Raw genomic sequence first — 23,689 nt, 5'->3', positions numbered from 1 at the left:
GGCAATTCCTTGGCAACTGAGGGGGGCTGGAACAAATCAATCTGCATTTTTAGACTCCATGTCTTCCTGGCAGGAAGGAACTTTTTCTAGGAGTGTCTGCACCTCACTTGCATAGGCCAAAGCACCCCAGGGTCTGTCTTTCTCTTTCATCTAAGGTGACAAAGGAGCCAGCCTTTTGACTTTGAGGGATCCTGATGTGAAAATGTGGTCAGCCCTGTTACTGGGAACATGTGGTGCAGGTTTTAACTTGAACCAAGTCTAGTTTTAAGCTTTAGCTACTAGAAAGCATTTTATCTTTCTCCTGTAACCATTTCTGACTTTAATGCCTTGTACTTATGCTCCCTTAAAATCTTTGTAATTAAATAAACTTGTTTTAGTTTTTTAATCAGAACTAATTCAGTGCCGTGTTTAAACTGAACTGTTTGAGTAACTCCAGTTCAAGTCATAAGCTGATACATATTGACCCTCGACAGGGCAATGGACCTGTAATATCTGAACTGTCCAGGAGAGGGATGGACAGTGCAGAACACATGTTTGGGGGAAATTTGGGACTGGGAGTGTGCTGGGGTCACCCTGCAAGTAATAACTGAGGCTGGTGGAAGCCAGTGTGTGACTGGTGTGTTGCTGGCAGGCTGCTGAGGTCAGGGCTGCTGGGCCAGGCTGTGGCTAGACACAGACACTCAGGGTGTGACCTGCACGCTGGTGGCTGTTTGTGAGAGGCCCAAGTTTGGCACTACAGCAGTAAAGTTCTGTGAGGCATCCAATAGGGCAGGTGGTGGTGCAGCCCCTCACTGGCCTGGACTGCACCCTGGAAAGGGACCCCAGCATTCCAAGGAACCTAGGCTGTGCCATTGACTGTGATGTGAAGAGTAGGGTGGGGCAGGAGATTCTTCTCAAGTTTCTTCCGAAGATGCTCTCTGGCCCCCCAGTCATTTGGTGGCTTATCTTGAACCCCTTTTAGGTCACCAAAGTGTGTCTGGCACAGAAGTGCCTAGAATGGACTGCAGTATTCCTCATTGCGGTTCTGTAGCTGTGTTGGTGCCATGATGATAGAAACCTGGGTGAGGTGGTATCTTTTATTGGACCAACTTCTGCTGGTGAGAGAGACCCGCTTTCCAGTGATCCAGAGCTCTTCAGGCCTGGGAAAGGGACACAGAATGTCACAGCTGAATATAAGGTGAAACTGTTTGAAATGAGTTCAGCATAAGTAGTTAACAAGAGGCCATTCAAGGTGAAGTAGCCTATTAATCCATCAGCAGTCATAGGACCAAAAAGGGGCTAGCGGGTCACAGATTGTTGTAATAAGCCATAAATACAGTGTCTTTATTCAGACCCTGACATTTTTTTGTCTTTCAAAGTTATGAATTTAAGCTCCCAGGCTTGTCTTTGGAAGGTGTTGTGCTGGGTTCCTTTGCGGATGAGGACTGAGAGGTCAGATATGGAGTGATCACTTTGTGAAGTGTTTGCCCACGGGTGCTAGGCTGTTTTTGCTTTTAGCATTTTTCTGTGTGAGTTCACTCAAGAGCAGCAGAGTGATTTCACCCACATAGTTTCACTGGGGCATTGAGTGCACGGGCTGAGGTACACCACATGTTGTGATAGGCATGTGTAGGACCCAGGGACGCAGGCGCCGATTCATGGGTGCTCCGGGCCTGGAGCACCCACAGGGAAAAATTGGTGGGTGCTCTGCACCCACCGGCAGCTCCCCAACCTGTCCCAGCTCGCCTCCGCCTCCTCCCCTGAGTGCACCGCTGCGTCCTGCTTCTCCCCCTTCCCTCCCAGCGCTTGTGCCATGAAACTGCTGTTTTGCACAGTAAGTGCTGGGAGGGAGGGGGAGGAGGAGGAACGCTGCGTGCTCAGAAGAGGCAGGGCCAGGGTGGGGATTTGGTGAGGGGTTCAATAGGGGCAGGGAGGGGGCGGAGTCTGGGCGGGGGCAGGAGCACCCTCCAGTGCCAAGGAAAATTTGGCACGTGTGCCCAGGGAACTTGAAAGGTGTGTTGGGGGCAGGGGGTGTTTGCAGGTTTTGCATCTGTTCTTCTGGCAGGATCTGGTGCTGCTTTGAGTTGGTGGGTCCTTGACTGGGGAGCTTCTGAGGAGCTTGAGGGTTTCTGAAGGCCCAAAGAGAGGGTTTGGGAACGATTTTTCAATACGTGAAAGTGTCCTGGGAAGCTGGGAAGGGGATGTTGTGATTTGATACAAACTGACACAGGTCATATTTTTCAGACCACCCCATTGTGATGTCACCATAAGGTCCTGTTCCTCCCTCTGCCCTCTTTACACTCATGGCATGTAGCCTTACACTGGACTGAGCTCTTCCTGTGTCTGGAGCCCCCAGCACAATGTGGGTGTGTGCAGGGTGAAGGTCCAATAATAATCTGGAACTTGGCTCCTGGGGGAGGACCAGTAGAGCCAGCTGTCCCAAGTGATCTATCTTAACCATGGCAATAACTTGCTCCATTTCCTTCTTCCTCAGCAATCCCCAACTGGCCCTGGCCCTGGCCCTGGCCCTGGCCCTGGCCCTGGCCCTGGCCCTGGCCCTGGCCCTGGCCCTGGCCCTGGCCCTGGCCCTGGCCCTGGCCCTGGCCCTGGCCCTGGCCCTGTTTCACCAGAGATCTGGGCTGGGCACTCGGGGCAGGAGAGTGACAGTTCCCCTTCTCAAGGTCAAGTTCTGCTTGCCTGACCCGGTCACCAGCCATGCAGAATCCCTTAGCATTGCAGGCGCCAGAGAGCAAGGCTTTGCCCTCATGCCCCAAAGCTGGCAGTTAGGAAACGTACCTCTTTAATGAACTGGAGTGCATTTGATTTAGAGTCACGAAGAGCTAACGAACCCCAGTTCAGAATAAAGCCTCAATGTACAGGGAGCTGAAGCTGAAGGTGTAGCCCAAGGTAAACAGGCAGCAGGTTTAAAACAAACGAAATTATTTTTTCACACAACGCACAGTCAAGCTGCAGAACTCCTTGCCAGAGGATGTTGTGAAGGCCAAGACTATAACAGGGTTCAAAAAAGAACTAGATAAATTCATGGAGGATAGGTCTATCAATGGCTATTAGCCAGGATGGGTAGGGATGGTGTCCCTAGCTGCTGTTGCCAGAGCTGGGAATGGGCGACAGGGGATGGATCACTTGATGATTCCCTGTTCTGTTCATTCCCTCTGGCACACCTGGCACTGGCCGCTGTCGGTAGACAGGATCCTGGGCTAGAGGGGCCTTTGGCCTGATCCAGTAGGGCTGCTCTTATGTAAAGGGCCAGGCACTGCAAGGGGGGGGGGAAGGACCAGTCCACCAGTGCCTACAGAGAATGGGCAGAAACTGTGTGGGGTGGGGAGGGCTCAAAAAATGGTTCAGGAGGGGCCTGGGCTGGCACAGGCTATTGTGAGCGAATGGAGTCAAAGCAGCTACTTTCCAAGGCAGAAAATTGGCAAAAAGCCTGGAGGTGGCAGCCAGCTGCTCACTGCTGACCTCACTGGCCACTGATGCCCGTTCGTGTCAGCACTCAGATGCTTGTGTGAGACCCTGAACAGAATGGAACGGAAATGGCCTCCAAGTCCCAGGTGTGTCTGTGCAGAGACGTGGCCAGGCATGGCTTGGGCGATGGGTGTCCTGGGGCCATGCTGAGCATGGAGGGCTGGGCTTCTTCCAGCTGGGAACAGAGGATGTCTCCCTTTCCCAGCAGCCTTTGGCACTGTGCTTGTTCCTTTTCGCAGTTCCTGCCTGCTCGGAGTGACACATTAGACAGGTTTAACTAGCCAGTGGCCTCAGGCACTGGGCTGCTGGCTGCCACCCCCAGATGCCCCAACTACTCACCATGTGCTGAGAGATCCAGCCTGGGGGAGGGGAGCATATGGGGGGCTCGTCTCCACTCCCCAGGCAGTGACTGTCTTGGGGGAGCAGCCGGGCTTCTGTCCTGGGTTTTGGTCACTTTGGTATTCAGTGATTTTGCTTTTGTTCCTTCAGAGCATCCTGCCCCCAAGGCCAATCTACTCCCCAGGCCTGGCTCTCTCAACAGAGGTTGCAAGTCTCTTGAAGCAGACATCCGCACAGCCCTTGAGAGGCAGGACCAGGAAGAGGGGATGGGTGGGATATGACAGAAGTCTACAAAATCATGACTGGTGTGGAAAAAGTGAACAAGGAAGTGTATTTACGTAAAGGGGTAAACAACAAGAACTAGGGGTCACCCAATGAAATTCATAGGCAGCAGGTTTAAAACAAGTACTTCCTTATGTTTCTTCATACCACCCAGTTAACCTGTGGAACTTGTTGCCAGGGGATGTTGTGAAAGCCAAAAGCAAAACTGGGTTCAAAAAAGAATTAGATAAGTTCATGGAGGAGAGATTCATCAATGGCCATCTCCAAGATGGTCAGGGATACAACCCCATGCTCTATGTCCCTAAATTTTCTGACTGCCAGAAGCCAGAATTAGATGACAGGGGATGGGTCACTCAACATTGCCCTGTTCTCTTCATTCCCCCTGAAGCATCTGGCGCTGGCCGCTGTTGGAAGTCAGGACACTGGACTACATGGACCATTGGTCTGACCCAGTGTGGCCATTCTTATGGCTTAACTGGCCAGCACCCTAAGCATTTGTAGGAGCTGGTGCCTACAGCCCAGCCCTGGAACTCCCAGACCTGCCATTGGCTTCACAACAGAAAATCCTTTGACAGGCTCCCTGATTCCTTCTCTGTGGGAGAGGCAAAGCTCCCATGTGTCATCCCTACCTATCCAGGAGGACTAGTCTGCATAAATCACCCTTAGCTCCATGCCACTGCCATCCCCATGCCCACAGCTGTGAAGAGCCACTTGTGGAGACACTGGTGAGAAGATCCCAAGTCAGCGCGTCGGCACCTTGGCTCTAGACTGATTACTGCTAAATAGCGTTCAGGAAACAGTAACAGTCTACAGTCATGGCTACTGAAGCATGACAGCTACAGCACCTGCACCCAGAGCCGCCGAGCAGCCAGAACCAGCCCAGCCACACAGGAGTGCAAGGGCTGGGAAACGGGTTAAAGCAGTAGAGGCAACCAAGGGCTGCAGACAGGGGTCTGCTGCTCATCCATCTCTCCATCAACCATGTAGAGACACACCGGGGCAGGGGGATCACAGGGACTGAAGCCCTAGTGGGAGCTCTGTCAGGAAATATGTGGAGCGAGGGGCAGGGGCACTCTCTCTGCTATTCAGTCTTATCCCCACTAGCAGGAGGTGCTGTAAATAGCTGCTAGAGAATTTGCCCATGTTTGCATTGGCAATTTCTTTTCTTCCCTCCCCTCCCCAGCACAAAGCAGGGGCTGCATCTTTGCCTGCAGCATCAGTGATGCCCTCAGAGCTCCTGTCCTTGTTTGGTCCCATCTGATGGGGAAAGAGCAGGGTGATCATGTCTGGCTCCCAGAACTTAAATCCAGCTTCCACCGGAGCTGAGGTCCAAGTCCAGGGGCCTACTAGGCTGACAAGTGAGGCCATCTAAAGTGGCAGCCCTGCCCTATGGCCTGGTCTCAGCCCAGTACTAGCCAGACTAATGCCAGATTGTGTGGAGTCCAGGCTGCTGCTGAGCAGTGGAGGGCCGTGGAGTTGACTGGGAGGCCTGCCTGGTCTCTCCCTGGCCTGGGGCTCATGGCTGCAGCATTCGTGGGAGTAGCTGGTTCTGTGCTGTGGATGAACTGCAGGCAATTGCCAAACCTCAGGTTTCAGTTTGACTCCAGAGGGACTAGGAGGCCAAGACAATCAGCTGTGCAAGTCCCCCTTGCTGAGGGTGGGATGTAGAGGGGTTCCCGGGGTGACTGGGGGCTTTGACCTTACGCTCTGGTCCTGCGTCTAGTGGCCTTCTAACAAGCAGCACTGTTAGACCGTCCTTCCATGGCACGTCTGGCCCAGCCTTGCGCATCCTTCACACCCCGCCGTCTGCAGGAGGAGCTGGGCTGGGGTGGCTGTGCAGGCCTGTGTCGTTTGGACACTGTATTGGCAATGCTGCTGGAGGCAGCTGGCTGAACTGAGCCTCAATCAAGGAGCTGCTGCGCCAGAGGTTTACCATAGCCGGGCTTCCGAGCAGCTGTCCATGGTGCTGGGCGGGAGCCGGGGTGGGAAGCGCAGTGTGTCTGGAAGGTTGCTTCTGCAAAGTCTGCCTGGCCCCGCAGCTGGCCACCTCCCGCTCTCTGAACTGACTTTAGAGCAGCGACTTCTCGGTACATTTACCTCTCTCCTGTGCAGCTCCACTCCCTCCCCAGCTCTCCAGGCCCAGCATCTGCAGAGACTTCCTGCTGTTCCAGGAGAGACTGGCTCTTGGTTCTGCAGTTCCAAGCAGAGCCGGGGTACCCAAGCAGACCATCTGGCCACCGGGAGCCTCTCTTAACCCTTCAGTAGCTGGCACTCGGGCACGTGATGGTGAGGAATTGTGGAATGTGTGTGGGCACTGAGGAGTCGAGGCTGGTCTGGGTGTCTGTTCATGTTAGCTTAATTGGCATTTGCCTAGACTTCTATGATCACTTCTCAGCCCCACTGAAGTCTGAATTTAATGGAGCCAGGATTTCACTCTGTTTCTTATCTGGAAATAGTTGTACCACGGTAACTTCGGGTGTGTGTCTGTCACGGTGGCATGGTGTCTGTCTGTCCTTTCCCTTCCAGGGTTACTCGAGATGAATCGCTACCACCTACCTGCAGCGTGAGAGCTTTGTATGGGGCCACCAGGGGAATTCTCCCAAACCTGCTGCCCAGGCTCTGCTCTGAGCTGGACCAGCCCCACTTGCACATTTACTTCAGCTGCATCTTTTACAGGCCCTGGGGTTTTATCTCACCCCGCAGCCCTTACTTCATCACTACAGGCCTCAAAGGCCAGCTCTCTGGCAGATAGACCTACTGGCTTCTCACAATCCTCTGCCCTTTACCCCTTATCCATTGTCTTCCACCCCGCCCCCCAAACCTGTTCCAAGGCTTAGCTTGGCTCTCTGAGGTTTCTGATTCAAGGCAAGATACCTCGGGGGTGACTTAAACTTTTCAACACCGTTTCCTTGAATGGACCCCACAGCTCAGCCTGCCCCAAGGCCATAGAGTTAAACACAGGTAAGGTTTTACCAGATGATCCCTTCTGCTGTGTCCTCTGCATGGCCTCTAAAAGCTAGTCAGGAATTCTGCAAGCCATGCAGTCCCAATGCCTGAAGCTGAGGTTTAACTGGTCGCTGCTGGGGGCTCACTGGGGGTGGTCACGCAGGGGAGGAAGGCTTTCATTTAGTAATTCCAGCGTTCTGAGCACATGCTCCCTCTCTTTGCACTTTGGGTCTTCCAGCTCCAGAAGTCTCCAGTGGATGCTTCCTCCACTGCCGGTCCCTCTGGAGCTGCTGCTTCCTCTCTCGAGCTTGCTCCTCCATCCACCTCTGGAGTTCGCGTTCCCTTTCCAGTGTCGCAAACTCCACTCTGGCCAGCTCTCTAATCATATGGCCACTTGAATGAGAACTGGGCTGGGCTGGCTCCCCTTCGCTGGAGTGTCACCCTGAATCCTGTGCTCTCCCCATCCTCCTGCCTACCCAAGGGAGATGGCCACCCTCCCTAACTTGTCTTGTTCCAGAATCCTAAACCTCATTTCCCTGACGCTTTCCCATGCTCTGTGCACAGCTGCCCAGACTCCAGCTTGGCAGGTTTGGAATGTTTCCTGCTTGCTCATCTTGCATGACTTTTTGTTCAATTCTTCTCAGTCAAATTAAAGTGGGGGAGGGACGACAAGATGGGACCTTTCCTTTTGTTTCCAACCTTATTACTCTAGACCCTGATGGTGTGTGTATTTTAATTTAGCTTGTAAGTGTCTTGAGCATGACCTTTGCTTAGCTAATAAACTCGACGCAGATCCTGCTGATTACCCCACGGACATGCTTCTGGGGTTACCTGAGGTGTCCACCATGAATTGCTACCACCCGCTTACAATGCGAGAGCCTTGTCCGTGCCCACCAGGGGAAGCCTCCCAAACCTGGCAGCACAAGTGCTCTGCTCTGCGCTCAGCAAGCCCCACTTCCCCAACCCTCCCGGCTGGAAATCAGCGCACACCCCTGGTGAAACATGAGGCCCAGAAGACCTGGGGCGGGGCACCTGCCTTGCCTCTGTTCACCATGCTCTTTAGCACAAGTCGCTTTGTCCTGTCAATAGTAAAGCCAAACAGAAGTTTATTTAACTGAGCTTGAGCTGAGCCCAAGTAGGTGCAGGTGAAAGGGCTGGAAACCCAAGATTACAGACCAACATAAAGTGCGGTCTAGAGCCATTACCTGGGACCAAGTTCTGGCCCAGTCCAACAAGGCATTTCTCACCCTGTGGTTAGTCCTCTCAGCACATCTCCAGCCCTGAGAGCTGGGACCTCTTTCAGTAAAACACTGGCATTGGGCAGAGGCCTCCCTAATGGAGAACAGCTTGGGGCCTTTCCTCTCCTTACCTGGGCATTTCCTTACCTGGGCATTTCACTGACTTCAGCTCAGCCCGAGGGTCCCTAGTCAGTCTTCTCTTCAGGCCTGCCCCTGTTCTAGACTGTAAACACAGGGCTGGGCTGGGCTGAGAGATGGGGGTGGGTCTCACTCTGGTGCATTAGCCGAGACCTGCCCCATCTCAGGTGACGTCACCTCCAGCAGTTCTGGAACACACTGCTGGTTTGTATCAACCCCACCATGGGCCCATGGGAGCGGCCCCGCTTGGCACACACTAGTCCACATTAAAATGTGTACAGACCTCTTGCAGCAGCCATCATGATCGGCTGGTTCTTTGCTTTGGTGAAATGCTGAAGATGGTCAGACACAGGTGCAACATGCCTGCCTGGGTCACCGTGTGCACGTGTAACAGGGTAACTAGTGTTAAACACACTCTGTCAGCCACGCAGCAGGCAAGAGTCTTTAGGCAGGATTTGAATGAGGGGAGGCTGGTGGGATGGGGATGGGGCAGGCCAAGGGTGCATGCAGGGTAAACTTGCACATGCTCCAGGTGCTGCCTGCCTGAGTAGGGGCCATGTCCCGGATGCTGGGATACTGACATTTGATAATGGGGATTATGGGCAGGCTCCCTGTCCAGTGACTTGTGCTCCCACTCACCAGGGACAGTGTCTGGCGGCCAGAGTTCGTTTGTGTTTGTTTTTTTGAGTGTACAAAGCTGCTCTTGTAGCTGAAGCTAATGTAGTGAAGCATGTTAACGGCAGCACCACTGAGGCATGTCAGCGGGCCCGCTGCCCCTGCCGAGAGCTCGGGCCCGCTGCCCCTGCCGAGAGCTCGGGCCCGCTGCCCCTGCCGAGAGCTCGGGCCCGCTGCCCCTGCCGAGAGCTCGGGCCAGCAAGTACTTCTTGTACATCAGCAAAACTTCCCAAGATCAAAATCCAGACACACCTGATCTTGGCAGAAACTCCCCCAGCTGCATCTCTGCTGAGGCAGAAACCTCCATGAAGCCCAGGCTAAGCAGGTAGGTTCATTGCAGGGGGCGGGGGGGGAGAGGAATCTGCCCCCCCCCCCGCCCCTGGATTCCCAGGAGCTTGTATTGCTGTGCACATTTCTCAGCCTTTAGCAGCTCCTTCTCTGTGCCCCTTGGTGGGGTTCCCACAATGGCCACCAGCATGCTGTGGCTGTATGCACACCAAAGGGACTGCAAACCCAGCTCAGCACACTGGGTGCCCAGGGCATGCAGAGCAAGGCTGCTGGACAGGGCCCAGGGTCTGTTCTGTGTTGGTGGATATAGTGTGCTCATCCCCAGGGTTCCTGAGGGCCCAGGGGTGCTGAGCATGGAAGGGGCAGGTAGCAAGAGGGAGTCTACAAAGCCCACCTGCATTTCTTCCCATTAGCTACTCCAGCCTGAGTCACCACCTCCTGCCCAATGCAGGGCCAGTCATCAGCCAGAAGAATGGGTGGGAAAGAGGGAGCCCATCTGCTGGCTTACGAGGGAAAGTCATGGCCTAGGAACTCCCCTCCAGCCTGGAGGAGATGCTCGCTCTGCACCCTGGCTGACTGCTGTGAGAGCTATCTGAAGAAAGCTGCACCTGCTGAGGCTTCTGGGTATATCTGTGAACTGGGGTCGCCCCTCCTGTCGCCCAGCATGGCTCCCTTCTGCCAAGGGCTGGATGCATTTCCCTGCATGCTCTGGGATATGAGGGAGGGGCCAGCACTCTAGAAGATCATCTTACACGTAAGTGGTGCTGCCCAGTCTGGCATTCCCTTCCCTGCCCCTGAGCAGCCTGGTTTGGGGAGTAGGTGTGGGGTGGGTGGGGATCCTCCTTCCCATTACATGTACAACATGCCTTGGGTTGATGCTGATCTCTCTTCTTCCCCTTGCCCTCAGGTGTGGAAAGGAGCAGCCCAGCCCTGTCGTCCTGCACTTGTGAGAGACACTCTGAACTGTGGACTTTCTCTTCTGGGCCCTTGGGCCTCTTCCTGTCTGGCAACAGGTGCCCAGCTCTGGTGCAGACATGCAGGGTTCGTACCTTTCTGCAGCCCCAACCTCCTAGGGCATGGACCTGAATCCAGCCTTAGGCTGGTTATTCCAGGCAGGAGCATGGCCACCAACCTGCCCTGTCACAGGAGGGGAATTTAGCAGCAGGGAGTGAGAAGAGCAGATGAGGTGGTGAGCCTGGAACCAGGGCAGGCCTTGTGAAGCAGGGTCTCCCTCAACTCCTGCTGTTCCAGCCTGGGCTCCCCCACCGTGCAGGTTTGCCGGTGCCCCTGTGTGAGAACATTTGTGGCACATTGTGCTGAGCTGCAAGAAGACACCTGTTGTGCAGCGAAAAATACAGATGCAAGGTGAGCGGAGGCCCACGGCACTGTGCAACCTAGCCAAGTCGCACTGTCTCTGGCTGTGGTGCAGCCAAGGGTCTTTGTGTCCCAGGGGCTTGCAAGCTTAGCTGCTAGGTGGGGCTGTCTGACCCCTGCCAGAGCCAGTAGATCGCAAGAAGTGGACATGGGCAGGTGTAGAACTAGGGGGAGCTATGATGGCCTGGGCTCTTCCTCCAGCCAGTGCCATGTCTCCACCTCCCAGGCCATGGGACTCCCTGCTGGGGGCCGTCCGAACCGAGTCTCCACCGCGGAGCAGCCACTGAGAGAGGTTCTGTCCTGCGCCCCAGCCTCTGCCTGGGGGGAGCTTTACTGCCCGCTCTTCCAGGGCAGGGGAAAGCTGTTGTTTCCACTCCTTCCCCCTATCTCTGAGAGCTGCAGGTTACAGTGAACACGTGCACCCAGCACTGGGATTTAGCAGGCCCGGGAGCAGCTGAGCTGGCCGGAGTGTGAAGGGTAAAATGAAGATGAGCTGGGTGCTACCTGCCCTGGTGTGAAAAGGGAGGTGGGGGGAGGGTTGATCCTGCTGGGCTATGATGCAGGTGCTGGGAGTCCTTTTCTCCTCCTGCACTGACTGAGCCTGCCTTATCCCTGTCACCATGGTACCAACTTCCTCTACCCACACCCCCATGTCGCCAGGGCAACCGTGGCTTTAGATTGTTACTGTGGTTGTGTGTCGGTAACAGTCTACAGCCATGGTCGCTTGGGCCAGACGCACACTCATCGCAGGGCTGGAGCCCTTGCCCCTCTGCAGGTGCTGGGGGATCCTGCCTGCACTACCAGGAGCAGGCAGCTGTCTGTGCTGTCCAAGAGGGGCCAGGCCTGTCCAAGAGGGGCCGGGCCAGCCCAGCCCCTGCCGCCCACCCGCAGAGACCAGGCTGGGAGAGGCAGTGCCACAGGTGCCTGGCTATAGGGGACAGCGGCTACAGCACACAGCTGGGCAGGGAAGGAAATGCAGAGAAGGGAGCAGTTCTTTCCCATGGGTTGAACTGGATCTGCAGGGGGGAGTGTGGGGTGTACTGGGGGGAGAGGGGGAAGGGCTAGTTCAGGACACAGCTGTGAGGGGAGCTAGGGTAAGGAGGGGCCATGGTGCAGGCTGGGCAGCAGGATGGCAGTGGGGCTCCTGCTAAGGAGAACTTGCTCACCTCACCGTGTGGGCTCTGACCTTCCAGGCATCATGTGGCCGAATGGCTTGGGCAGGTGGGGCTGGGAGTGCCCAGCAGTGGGCAGCTGGCTCAGCTGCCGAAACTGGGAAGCCAAAGACGTGCAGGGTGCAGCACAGAGACTCTCAGCCAGGTGTGAGGCAGGCATGGAGGTGGTGCACTGAGCCCATGTACAGGCATACAAAGCTAGGCCTTCTAGCCTGCTCACGGGCAGGCCTATAAATTCATGAGAGCAGCCTCGTCCCTTCTCCTTCCCCAAGTCGCACAACAGCAGAGCAGGGCGCCACAGCATAGGACCCAGGGCTAGTAACTAGGGAGCCACTGAAAGGACAGGGCCTAGCTGTACAGCATCAGAAAGCCAGTGGTGGGGGTGTGTGTGACCTACCTGGGGGGAGGGTGATACTGCTGCCTCAGGGCGTGAGCTGAATGCTGTAAGAGTCAGGGATTTCCCCTCCCCAGCAGTGCTCAATTCCCCATGCTCTCAGGCAGCTGACCTTGCCCCGTGCTGGTTGCTGGGTCCTGGACTTCCTGGCTCCAGGGCTGGAGCCTGAGCTGTCAGCTGCCTCAGGCCCTGTGGGAGGGGAGGGAACAGAGCAGAGTCCTGCTGTTGTACCAGGGCCGGCTCCAGGCACCAGCTTCCCAGGCAAGTGCTTGGGGTCGCATTCAGAATGGGGCGGCCGTCCGTGTCCCACGGTGGCTTTTGGGCAGCAGCTCTGCCGCTCTTCCGGGCGCGGTGGCGGCAATTCGGCAGCAACTGCTTGGGCTGGCAAAATCGGTAGAGCCGCCCCTGTGTTGTACAGTTGGTCCAGTGTCTCTGCTGGCCTGGCCCAGGCCTGCATTCTCCCATCACGGTGTGCCACGTCCCACCCAGCGCCTGCTTCCATTCCACTCCTCTCCTGGAGCCTCCAGCTCTTCCTCAGTGCTGAGGGCTCGTGTTCCTCACCTGTGCGTGGAGCAGGTCAGGGCCCTGCTGCTGTCTCCCACTCACTGGGGCAGGGCCAGCAGAGGGAGGGGAAGAGGCTGTTCTCAGCTGTGCCTTGTCCATCCCTGCCTTTGTCTGGTTTTGGCAGAGGGCCTGGAGCACATTGCTATTTCCAGGGATGCCATGCCATGCAGCTGGGGGGGGGTAGGGGTGGAGATCTACCATCTTGACCACCCTGTGCTCAGCCCCACTTTTAGCTCCCGCCTAATGCTGTTTGCAGGGTACTCCCCTGGCTCTCTCATCTTTCCTCTTCCGTCTCCCCAGCATCTGCCTTGTGCTGTGTTCTGCAGGGAGGGGTGTCCTAGCCCCTTGGCTGTGCACTGTGTCATGGCTGGGTGTGGAAGAGACACACTTTGCTAGTTTCTCAGGGGGCCAGGGCTGCACTGCTGGATTCTTACCTGGCCTTCCCCAGCTCTGCGGGTGCTGGGCCGGAAGGGAGGGTGCTCCTGTGCTGTGGTACTTCCAGCCTCCCAGAGCAGTAGGAGTTCACATGCAGATTCTAGCTCTCACCGCACATAAACTCTTACTGTTTGGGGAAACCCAAGGGCTCATCGCAGGCTCTGGCTGATGTGCTCCCTGCTGCCTTAGACCAGGCTAGAAGAAGAAATGATAAATACTGGGGGGTGCCCTCTCCCCATCAATCTCACCCATGCTCCTAGCAGAACTATGCCCTTGGTCCCCAGGGCCGCTGTGGACGCTATCCAAGGCTGGGGCACAGTAACGCCAAGCACAGTGGAACCAGACCCATGTGCTGAACTAGGCAGGGAGGGTGTCCCTGGTCTGTGCTTGCCAGGCGCTGGGAATGGGTGACGGGGATGGATCACTGGATGATTCCCTGTTCTGTTCATTCTCTCTGGGGCACGGGCCACAGCCCGGACGCTGGGCTACATGGACCTTACAAGGCTGTTTGTATGTTCTTACCCATGGGCTCTGGTAGGCCATTCTGCCTGGGGGAGGGGCGGGGGAGACCTGCCTAGGCAGAGTGCTGCTCAGTGGGGTTGCAAGCAAGGGCCAGAGGCTCCCTGCCGGTGAGTGACCACCAGCCAGGGTGATGGGGGGGGGGGTGAGTGACCAGGCAGGGTGATTGGGGGGGCCCGGCCTATGCTAGAGCCAAGGGGGCGTGGTCAAGCAGGGGGCAGCACCTGGGGGGCGTGGGCCTGAATTTCATGAAACCCTGCTCCTTCTACAGGACCCTGGGACAACGCTCCCAGAGCTCCCCTGCCACCCGCCAGAGCTGTTGCTGGAGTGCAGGGGCAGCTTTTCCAAGGTAGACGCCCCTGGCTGCACGGAGCCCTGCCTTGCCTCCTTGGAAGCGGGGCAGTGGGCTGAAGACACTGCTAGGTAGACTGGCTCCAGCATAAAGGCTGCACCACCTACAGCTGGGCGGGCTCCTTCCGAGCCCCCAGCCCTGCACCTCTCCCTGTAACCCCTCTCCTCCATGCTCACACTTTGTAATGACGTTTCAGGGGCAGGATATGGCCTGGAGCCCCAAGCAGGAGTTGGAGCGAGCTCAGGGCAGGCCTTTAGCTGCTTTCCGTTGCCTCTGTTTTCCAGTGTTGGTGGCAGGAGCTGCTGTGCTGGGCACTAGCCCTGGCTGCTGGGTCCTGGGAAGGGAGTCCTTATGGGATGCCAGGAGCAGCACCAGCAGGGTGGCAGACCTTCCACCTGAGTTGGGGGTGGGTATGGAATGGGGGTGCTGGGGAAGGGGCTGCTGCTGAGGTCCATCAGGGCAAAGGACATGATGAACTGCAGGACAGACTGACACACTCCACCCTGTTCCCCATGAGCCGACACGGGGTAGGTGGCAGCCCCTAGGGGCTCAGGTCCCACGGAGCAGGCCCGGAGGGTCTCCCACGGCAGGGCTCAGCTTTCTTCCTGCTGCATCTGGAAGCAATTCCCAACCCTGCTGGAACGTGCGGCTTGCTTTGGCAGCCTCAGCCCGCCCTTCTGACAGGGAACAGGCCGTCCCCAGCACAGGAAGTTCCTGCTCGGCTCCGTCACTGCTGCTGAGCAGAGGCCAGAGCAGCCTGGAGCCAGGTCTCGGGGCCTGGGACTTTCCCACCTGCCCCCAGAGCAGGCTGGCTGCCTGGGCCAGGCCGCGGCTGCCCCAGCGGGCTGGTGTGTGGGGTTCCACCACCCGTCGGGGTACAACAGTCCTGACGCGGCATTGCGCAAGGGACTGTCATGGGGGGGGGGAGCCCTGCACAAGGCGCATGGGACAGCAAAGCCTGGGGGTGTAAAGTGCCAAAGGGGGGTGAGATGCTGCTGCTGCTGCAGGGGGGGCGGGGGGTTAAATTTGGGATTTGGAGGAGGGCCAGGATCAGCCCTACCCCAGTCCCGGTGTTCAGGATCAACATGCAGGGTGGGGCCAGCTCCTCTCGCTGGAGCCACTGGCGGGGGCGGCTTCGCTCATGACAGGAGCTGCTGCTGCAGCGTTTTCAGGATCCCCCCCTCCCTGGGCTGCATGTGGGTGCTGCAGCCCCCCTCTGCCCTGGGGCTGGCAAGCAGCACCTGCCCCTTGGGCCCCTTCCTCTCAGGCACCAGCCTCACCAGAGCCCGCCTCCCACCTTGCACCCACGGCTCCCGCCAGCCCCCAGCCTGCCCTGCACCCCGCCGAGTGGGGGGGCCCTGGAGGGAGGGGGCACCGGCAGCCTGCTCCTGTCAAGGGGACGCGGCAGCACGAAACCAAAGGGGGGGGGGGAAACATGTCTCTGCCTCCTTCCTCGTCCGGATGGCCCCCCTCCCGCTGGAGAATGGGGGGGCGCGGGGAAGCCCTGCTGGGGGTCGCTAGTGCAGCCCCAGCCGCTCTCATGGGGGGGCAGTTGAGACCTAGGTTCCCGGGGGGGGGGGGCTGAGGCGCTGGGGGGGGCCGTCGGGGGCAGGCCCCCCCCGGAAGCTGGGGGGGGAGGAAGTGCAGCACCCCCCCATCACCCGCACCCAGACCCTAACCTCAGCCCCCCGCCCACCTGTTGCCCGCACCCCCACCCCAGCTCCCGCTTGCCTGCTGCCGCCGCCGGCCGCGCTGGACTCGGAGCCGCCCGCGCCCGGCCCGGCCCGACGGGCACTGCGGGGCCTCGCCTTGTCCCGCCGGCTGGGCCGGCCGAGTCGCGGGGGGGGCAGGGGGCGGGACGCGGAGTCAACAGGTTGCACAACCCGAGGCGGGGGGGGGAAGAGGGGGCAGGAGCGCCCGGCCCCCCCCGGCCCCGGGCGCTGCAGGCCGGCCGAGGGGTGGGGGGGCGCTGCTGGCAGAGCCCGGGGGGGGGTGACCTCCGGGAGGGGCTATTCCCGTCCCCGGGTTACAGCCCGCCTGGCGCGCCCCCGCGCCCCCCTCGCCCGGAGAGGCTGCAGTTAGGGCTCATTTGCATATGCTAATCGCCATGGGCGGCGGGGCTCCGCATTTGGGGCGCGCTCTGCGCGTGCATCGCCCGGCCCCGCGCCGCGCCCCCCGCCCGCGCCTCCGCACGAGCCCTGGGCGCCCGCTCCCGGCCCGGCCCAGCGAAGCGCACCGGCCAGGGCGGCCCTGGCCCCGTAGGGGCTGGCGATGCCCGGGGCACGAGGGGCGCGCCGTGGGCCCCTGCCTCGCCCAGCCCTGGCCCCTGCAGCCCGCGCGCTGGGCAGCACCCTGCTTTGGCTCCTGGGCTGAAGGCTGCAAGCCTCAGTGCTCCCGCCTCCTCTGCCACTGACTAGGGGACTTGGGTCAGTCCCTTACTGGCATTCTCGGCCTCAGCTTCCCATGATAAAACGGGGAGGCGAGGTCCTTACTTCTACACTAACAGGTTCTCTGAGAAGTTCTGTCCCTATCAGGCTCCACCTGAGGTGCCCATGTGTCGTGGCTTGGCGAGCGTATGCTTGTAGTGCCCATTGGGCCCCAGCTGCCCTTGCTCTGGTCTGAGGGCCTGTCGGGAACGATGGCCCTACCCCCGTCGCTCCGTCTCAGCAAGACACCGGGCCTGTGAAGCAGAAGGGAAGGAGAGCCGGTCGTGGGGCACCCATGGGGACAACACATTGTGAAGAGCCCTAGTTCCCGTATACACAACATCTCCTTTGTTTTTACGTAGTTGTCCCTACGGGTGCACCACTTCATGAGACTCCTGAGCCATGCCCACACTACGGCAGTGGGTCCTGAGGAGTAGGGTCTAATCCTGACTGGAGGACAGCATCTGCTCTGGGAAGATGGATGATAGCATAGCACTTGGAAAGGTGTGAATAGATGTTCAGCTGCAGCCTTACAGATGTCCAAAATGGTTCTTAAGCAGAGCCCTATGTGGCCCATGCCCTGGTAGCGTGAGCTGTAACCCCTGGAGCAGGATGTGATCAGGACACGGCATAACAGAATACAACCCAAGACCCATTTAGATAGTGTGAGTCAGAAAAGCGAGTTAGCAAGCTAACTAAGGGACACCGTGAGGCTCTGTCTCAGGCCTCCAGCAGCTGAAAAGGAACTGGAGTGATGGCACATCTACCCTTCCCTATATCCTCAGACTGACACATGAGGCTGTGTCGGGCATAGACTTGGACACTGAGAATCTCCAAAGGCACACGGACACCCAGGTGCACCCGAAGAGGAGAACCCATAAGGACAACTACTTGGAGAAGAATAACCCTTCTTCTGGGTGGGGCCTCGTGGATTTGAAGATGGCAAGTGCTCTTCTAGCTTCTGTCACAGAGGAGCTGTAAAGAGGAAGTACATTACACCCACAAAAAGAAAAGGAGTACTTGTGGCACCTTAGAGACTAATCAATTTATTTGAGCATAAGCTTTCGTGAGCTACAGCTCATTTCATCGAATGCATCTGATGAAGTGAGCTGTAGCTCACGAAAGCTTATGCTCAAATAAATTGGTTAGTCTCTAAGGTGCCACAAGTCCTCCTTTTCTTTTTGCGAATACAGACTAACATGGCTGTTACTCTGAAACCTGTCATTACACCCACAGTTTAGCAATGCCGTCCACACCCATCCAGCTATCGGCTCTGTCCAGCTCTCATGGCTCATCTATCAGACAGCTACACCCATGTCTCTCTCCCATGGAGGCAAACCACGAACTGGGTCTCTGATACTAGCCTGTGTGACGCTCTCTGTAGTGGGTCATGTCTTTTGGGTATTGCTCAACCCTGACATTAAACTTGATGAGAGGTGGCCAAGTTGTTGTCAAACCATTACAGACATGAAGGGCCCCAAGGCTGCTCCAGAGAGCAAGTTGGGATTTTCTCCCTCCCCTAACAGTCCTGCTCTTAAACTCAACTGCCAAGTGTCAAATGGAGCAACTGAAATCTAGTTGCATCTGCTACTAAGTTATTTGCAGTAAACATGTGGAGGCCTTGATTCTGTCTAAACCCACTGCCCCAGCTCCCCAAACCACCTTTCAGTAACAGTGAATTTGCACTCGGCCACGTCAGCTAACGCCTGGCCGTGGACTGAGGTAGTGACTTAGATACCCAAGGGCAGGGGTGGCCACCCTGTGGCTCCGGAGCCACATGCGGCTCCTTGTACAGGCACCGACTCCGGGGCTGGAGCTACAGATGCCAACTTTCCAATGTGCCGGGGGGTGCTCACTACTCAACCCCTGGCTCTGCCACAGGCCCTGCCCCCACTCCACCCATTCCTGCCCCCTCCTCTGAGCCTGCAGTGCCCTCCTCCTCCCCCCCCCCCGCCCCAGCCTCCTGCATGCCACGAAACAGCTGATCGGGAGGTGCGGGGGAGGGAAGGGGAAGTGCTGATTGGCAGGGCTGCTGGTGGGTGGGAGGCTCTGGGAAATAGGAGAGGGGGTGCTGATGGGGGGCTTTTACTGTGGCTCTTTGGCAATGTACATTGGTAAATTCTGGCTCCTTCTCAGGCTCAGGTTGGCCACCCCTGCCCAAGGGGATCATGAAGAGGATGAAGGCTTTAGGGGTTTTGTACCCTCTCCTCCCTGGGAACATTAGCTTTCCCTCCAGCACAAACCTCATGACGACACAAGCAAGCTCTTGTCTAAAGCACTGGTTTTCAACGTGTGGTCCATGGACCCCTGGGGGACCGCAGACTATGCCTAAGATTTCCAAAGGGGTCCGCATCTCCATTCAGAATTTTTTAGGAATCCACAAATGAAAAAAAGGCTGAAAACCAGTGGTCTAAAGCCTGAATCATTCCTGTTCTCTTATGGGCCAATCCAAGACCCAGTCAAACCAGTGGGAGGGATTTCATCTGCTAGAATGGGTTGAATCAGGCTCTAGATGTATTTTTCAGAGGAAGGAAAATCCTTAGGATCTTCAAATCACTTCCCTAGATAAAGGCCCTTCATGGAGAGGAAGGTAGGGGTTACCCAGACAACATACAGCACCATGCACACAGGCACTGGAAGGACTGCAAAAGTGGGGAGAGCAACTCAGAATGCCACTCATGCACATTTGATCTGGCCATCCGTCCCCCACACAGTCATCCCAGGAGAGAAGGAGCTCCGGCTTTATTTTTCCATCAGGGCTTTAAGCCATAACTTACACAGTGGAGCTAATTTTGCTTCCCAAAGAGTTCTTAAAAATATCATGGATTCTATCAAACTGGAACCCAACTTTCTCTGTTTCTGAGCGGCTAGGAATTCAATACCAAAGGGTAGAGGCAGGCCAGAGGAGGGGAGGGATTTGTGCCTTGTCTCTGCCACAGCTGAGGCTGAATTATCATTTGCTTGTAGCTACTTATGGTCTGTGACAGGACTCGCTTGTTTCTGCACTGGGATTCTGCCACCTATTCCTGCCCTAAAAAGCAGCCCATCTAAAAGAAAAATGACTCAATAAAAAGTGTATTACCTTGTCCGTATGCACATCAGCTATTACTTGCATCACCATGGACATCAGAGAAAGTACAAATTTGACTGATTGAGCCCCCCTTCCCAAGGCACTTCTGCAGTCTCAGCATAATGCTAACATAGAAATACATAATAAAAGCCTCGGGTTTGGTTTTGTTTTTACCTGGGTGCAATTAAGAGCCAGGTGCACAAACCCCTATTTTGCAGCAGAAGGTGGTCAGGCCTGGAGCGTCCTGCCTTCCTTGTTCTCTCCTGTGTTGGGAAAGAGTCTTTTTCCCCAACATGTCTCTGCACAAAGGGACCAAGAAATGACTGCTTCTCTGCTGTGCTCCTGGAAGAGGGCTGCTTGAGACAGGAGCACAGGGGTCTCTTGGTCAGAGGAGATATGGTTCTAGGGCCGTATTTCCCCTAGAGTACAGCCTGGTGGCCCACCCTCCCTTTGGTTTTACTAGAGCTGCAGCGAGAATCTGGCTTTTTCAGAGTCGGTGTCTTTATGTAGCACATGCTTTTGTTACCATCTGACAGCTCTTGGCTGAGTGGCCTTTGTGATTTAGCCATGTGTTTATCCCAGCTAGTGGCCCAGCCCAGCATGGGTTTCCATGGAAAACTTCCATCGAAAACAAGGAGAAAGGGAGCTGAAGCAAGAGTGACTCAGACGCAACTGGAAGATTCTCTCGGTTAAATGTGGGAGGAGGAGATATTTTATTTGAGACCATGTGTCTTTGCTCCTTGCCAAATGCAGACAACAGGGGCAGGGAATGACCTCGTCTCTCCACACCTGCCTGCCTGCAGTGATCCAACATGACTCCCCTCTGCAACATACACTCCTTCCTTCCTGTCCACATCCCCCTTTACGTTTCCTCTCTGCCCCCTCTGCTCTGCTCAACACTTTCCTCCCCACTCTGCATGCATTTTCTCCTGTCTGCCCCCTTCCGGGCTGAGGAAATGGTTCCAAATACATTCCAGGCATACAGACAAGCTTGGACTCAGGGGTTTGAGTTGCGTAACTGTCTGTGAAACATGTTGATGATTTCCATTTGTACCATCACCCCAGCCTCATGCGTCAGTCTCATCATGTTGTCAGACACTTACTAGAAGCGCTCTCGTTTATAAGGAAAGGCAAAGAGAGCTGAGTAAGAAACTCGGCTTGTGGTTCTGGGTTTCGTATCAGCAGTGCCTGGAAGCCCCTGGCTCTGTTCAGTATGCACCCCATTGCAGGGGTCTGGACTGAATGGCTTTGGCAGATACAGAATTAGCAGGATCAGGAATGGATCTAGACTGGGGACAGTTCATGTTGAAATGGAGAAGGGGGTGGGATTGGCTGGAAGTTGTGCCACCGCTGAGAAGGGGGAATAGAGTTAGATGGGTGGAGCCGATAAGGAATGTGGAAGGACACGTGGGATTTGGAAGGGGATGGGGGAGGTTTCACTGGTTTGGACATTAGTCTCTTCTCTTCAAGCCAAAGTTCTAACTGCCCTACCTATTTCCCCTTCAATACTTTTGACTAGTGGGAGGAGAAGTCTGCAGACCTTTAAATAGGCTCAGTTCAGCTGAGGGGGCAGAGAGAGACTGCTCCCAACAGCAAAAGTGGGGCTTGAAATGACAGCTCTGTTAACAGTAAGAGGCATGCTCAAGCCCTTCTCCTATGCAGAGCCATCACACTGAAGGAGAAGAGAGAAGCAGAGCTTTCACCTATTGCCCGCTGGTCCCATGATGAACATGGACACTGCTGTGAAGAAGCTCCCACCTTCAGAGACCTAGCTGCTACAAGCTATTGCAGGGAACAGGAAGCTGAGCAGGGCTGCACAACAGAGAACCTTACACCAGTCACTGGTATCATTACACCAGGGCCATTAAGAAGTAAATACAAGCAGCCAAGAGACCAGAGCCATCCAAACCGCTCTGAAAGTCAAACCGTAAAGGACAATGTGTGAAACATCATTGTCTGGAATCCGTTAGCATTCGTAGTTGAGTCATTCCTTACTGCAACTCAGCTCAGCGAGTCCATTGCACAACTTGCTGGCCCACCCTCTTCCTCCTCAGAGAATAATGCCAACAGGCCTCCTCAGGGAATGCTGTGCTCGTGACAGCAGTCACAGGCTGTGACTGGGCACGCTTCTCTCACACCTCTGCCTCACTGCCATGTCCCAATGCTGCCACAGACAGCCCCTCTCTAGAAGCCAGGGGAGCTCAGTAGCTATGGCCCATTCAATCCTTGGACTTTCTACCAACAGGCAACTAGCGTCAACAGTGGGAGTGATTTTTGGGATAGATCTTCCTCTATTTCTTTTCCAGTCGCACTCCCCAAAGCTGTTCTGGGCTCCCCTCATACACAGGCCTTTCCAGAGTGATACTCAAACTCAGGGTTTGAGTCTGAGCTGCAGAGCGGCCCGCATGCATGGAGATGGGTCTTTAATATCAGTTTTGTATTGCTGCCCACAGATGAACACACAGCAAGGTAATACCTACTTTACATCAGACAGAGAGAGTTTTGAAGTTGCATTGTCTAGTTAGTTAAAGGGAGCAGGGAGCCAGGACTCTAGGGTTCCATTTTCAATTTTGCAATGACTCACTGTGTCTCCCTCGGCAAGTCACTTCCCTCTTCTAGGCTGCCCTTAGTGGCACTGACCTTTTGTAAAGCGTTTGTTACCCTTATATAAAGGGCCAGGTCTGCAAAGGTGTTCAGGCACCTGCAGATAGGCACTTTTGAAAAACCTGCGTGGTACCTAACTCCATGGGAGTTGTAGTGCTTTAAAAAATCCTACTAAGTGCTTAATTGCATCTTCATATGCCCGAATACCTTTACAAACTTGGTTTCTGCAAAGTGCTTGTCCAGCTGCACCCCTTTCATAATTAAGAACAGCTCAGTGGAATGAGGAACACCAAAACAAAGAGCATCTAACTGTTCTCATCTCACTCTGAAATACGGGCTACCAAGGAGTTTGAGCCCCCCCTTAGAGCAGAGCTACTTCTACTGTGCATGCAGCACTCCCTACATCCCATCTCAAAAGCCTTTAGAAACCTGACTCGGAAGGAACATGGGGAAGTTGTGGCAGCTTGTCTGCCTGGGGTGGAGAAGGGCAGGTCTCCTTTTCACTGAATCCTCCCTGCTGGCACCTGGGTGACACCCTCCTACGCAGTGGCTCAATGCTTGCAATACGTTCACAGCAGAGTTGTGTGCGCGCAGAGCCCACTGCTGGTGTAGATTCTGACCTGATCTTGAGCTGGGAAAACCATGGCCCTCTGCTGGCTGAAGCCAGACCTGCCACTGTATTGTCACCATCCTCTATCAGACAGCATCATACCTGCAAATGCTGGTTCTCTCACCTCCCATGCTTGGCTCACCCATAGGATGGGTCTTGGTACTATGGAGAATGACTTTTAGCTCAAGCAATTTTGGAAGTGGCCATCTCCCAGTCTGTTTCTTATAGTCATAGGGGTGCGATTTATCCATTTACTACAGTGACTGAACTGTGGCCACCAGTCAGGGTACAAATGCTGAAAACCCATCGTGTTGGACACAGTTTTAAATCCTACAATTAGCACAACTACCACGAGAGGGCAAAGTGCTCCTATCAGCCAGAATCCCGTCACAGCAACCCAAGGCACTTTAGCATAGATCTGCCTACCACCCTGATAATTGCAGGACTCTTCCTACCCTCACCTAGATCTACAAATACATCAGCAGTACTGTGTGGTCTTCAAGGATCATCCCTGGACAACACTATCATCTCCCCCTTACAGCAACAACTGGGATTTCTTCACCTGCCCTGCAGCTGCCACGATACCACCTCTGATACCACAATACTGTCCTGTTAGTCTCTAGCATAGGGGTGGGCAAACTATGGCCCGCAGGCCGGATCTGGCCCCTCAGGGCTTTGGATCCAGCCTGCAACACTGCCACCCCTGTGGCGCTGCGGGCCCCGTGCCGCTCCCAGAAGCGGCTGGCACCACATCCTTGTTGCCCCTAGTGTGGGGGGCAGAGGGCTCCATGTGCTACA

General features: G+C 55.9%; 2 long non-coding RNA genes across 2 annotated transcripts; one reads left to right on the top strand and one right to left on the bottom strand.

Annotated features, from left to right (window-relative positions):
• Positions 1–1,104: 1,104 nt before the first annotated feature.
• LOC142000323 (uncharacterized) lies at positions 1,105–13,458 on the bottom strand. The gene is made up of 3 exons (XR_012642209.1): positions 13,310–13,458; positions 12,315–12,500; positions 1,105–1,139 (listed from the first exon to the last, which is right to left on the bottom strand). It is a non-coding gene; the product is annotated as an uncharacterized LOC142000323 (long non-coding RNA).
• Positions 9,499–17,596, top strand: LOC142000322 (uncharacterized). Its single transcript, XR_012642208.1, has 3 exons — positions 9,499–9,995; positions 10,279–10,412; positions 16,970–17,596. It is a non-coding gene; the product is annotated as an uncharacterized LOC142000322 (long non-coding RNA).
• The last annotated feature ends 6,093 nt before the right edge of the window (positions 17,597–23,689 follow it).

The sequence above is a fragment of the Natator depressus genome, chromosome 17 (genome assembly GCF_965152275.1).
Source record: "Natator depressus isolate rNatDep1 chromosome 17, rNatDep2.hap1, whole genome shotgun sequence".
In the NCBI taxonomy this organism is placed as follows: domain Eukaryota; kingdom Metazoa; phylum Chordata; order Testudines; family Cheloniidae; genus Natator; species Natator depressus.
The sequence above is the reverse complement of the archived record's forward strand: the minus strand, read 5'-3'. Positions and strand labels throughout refer to the sequence as shown.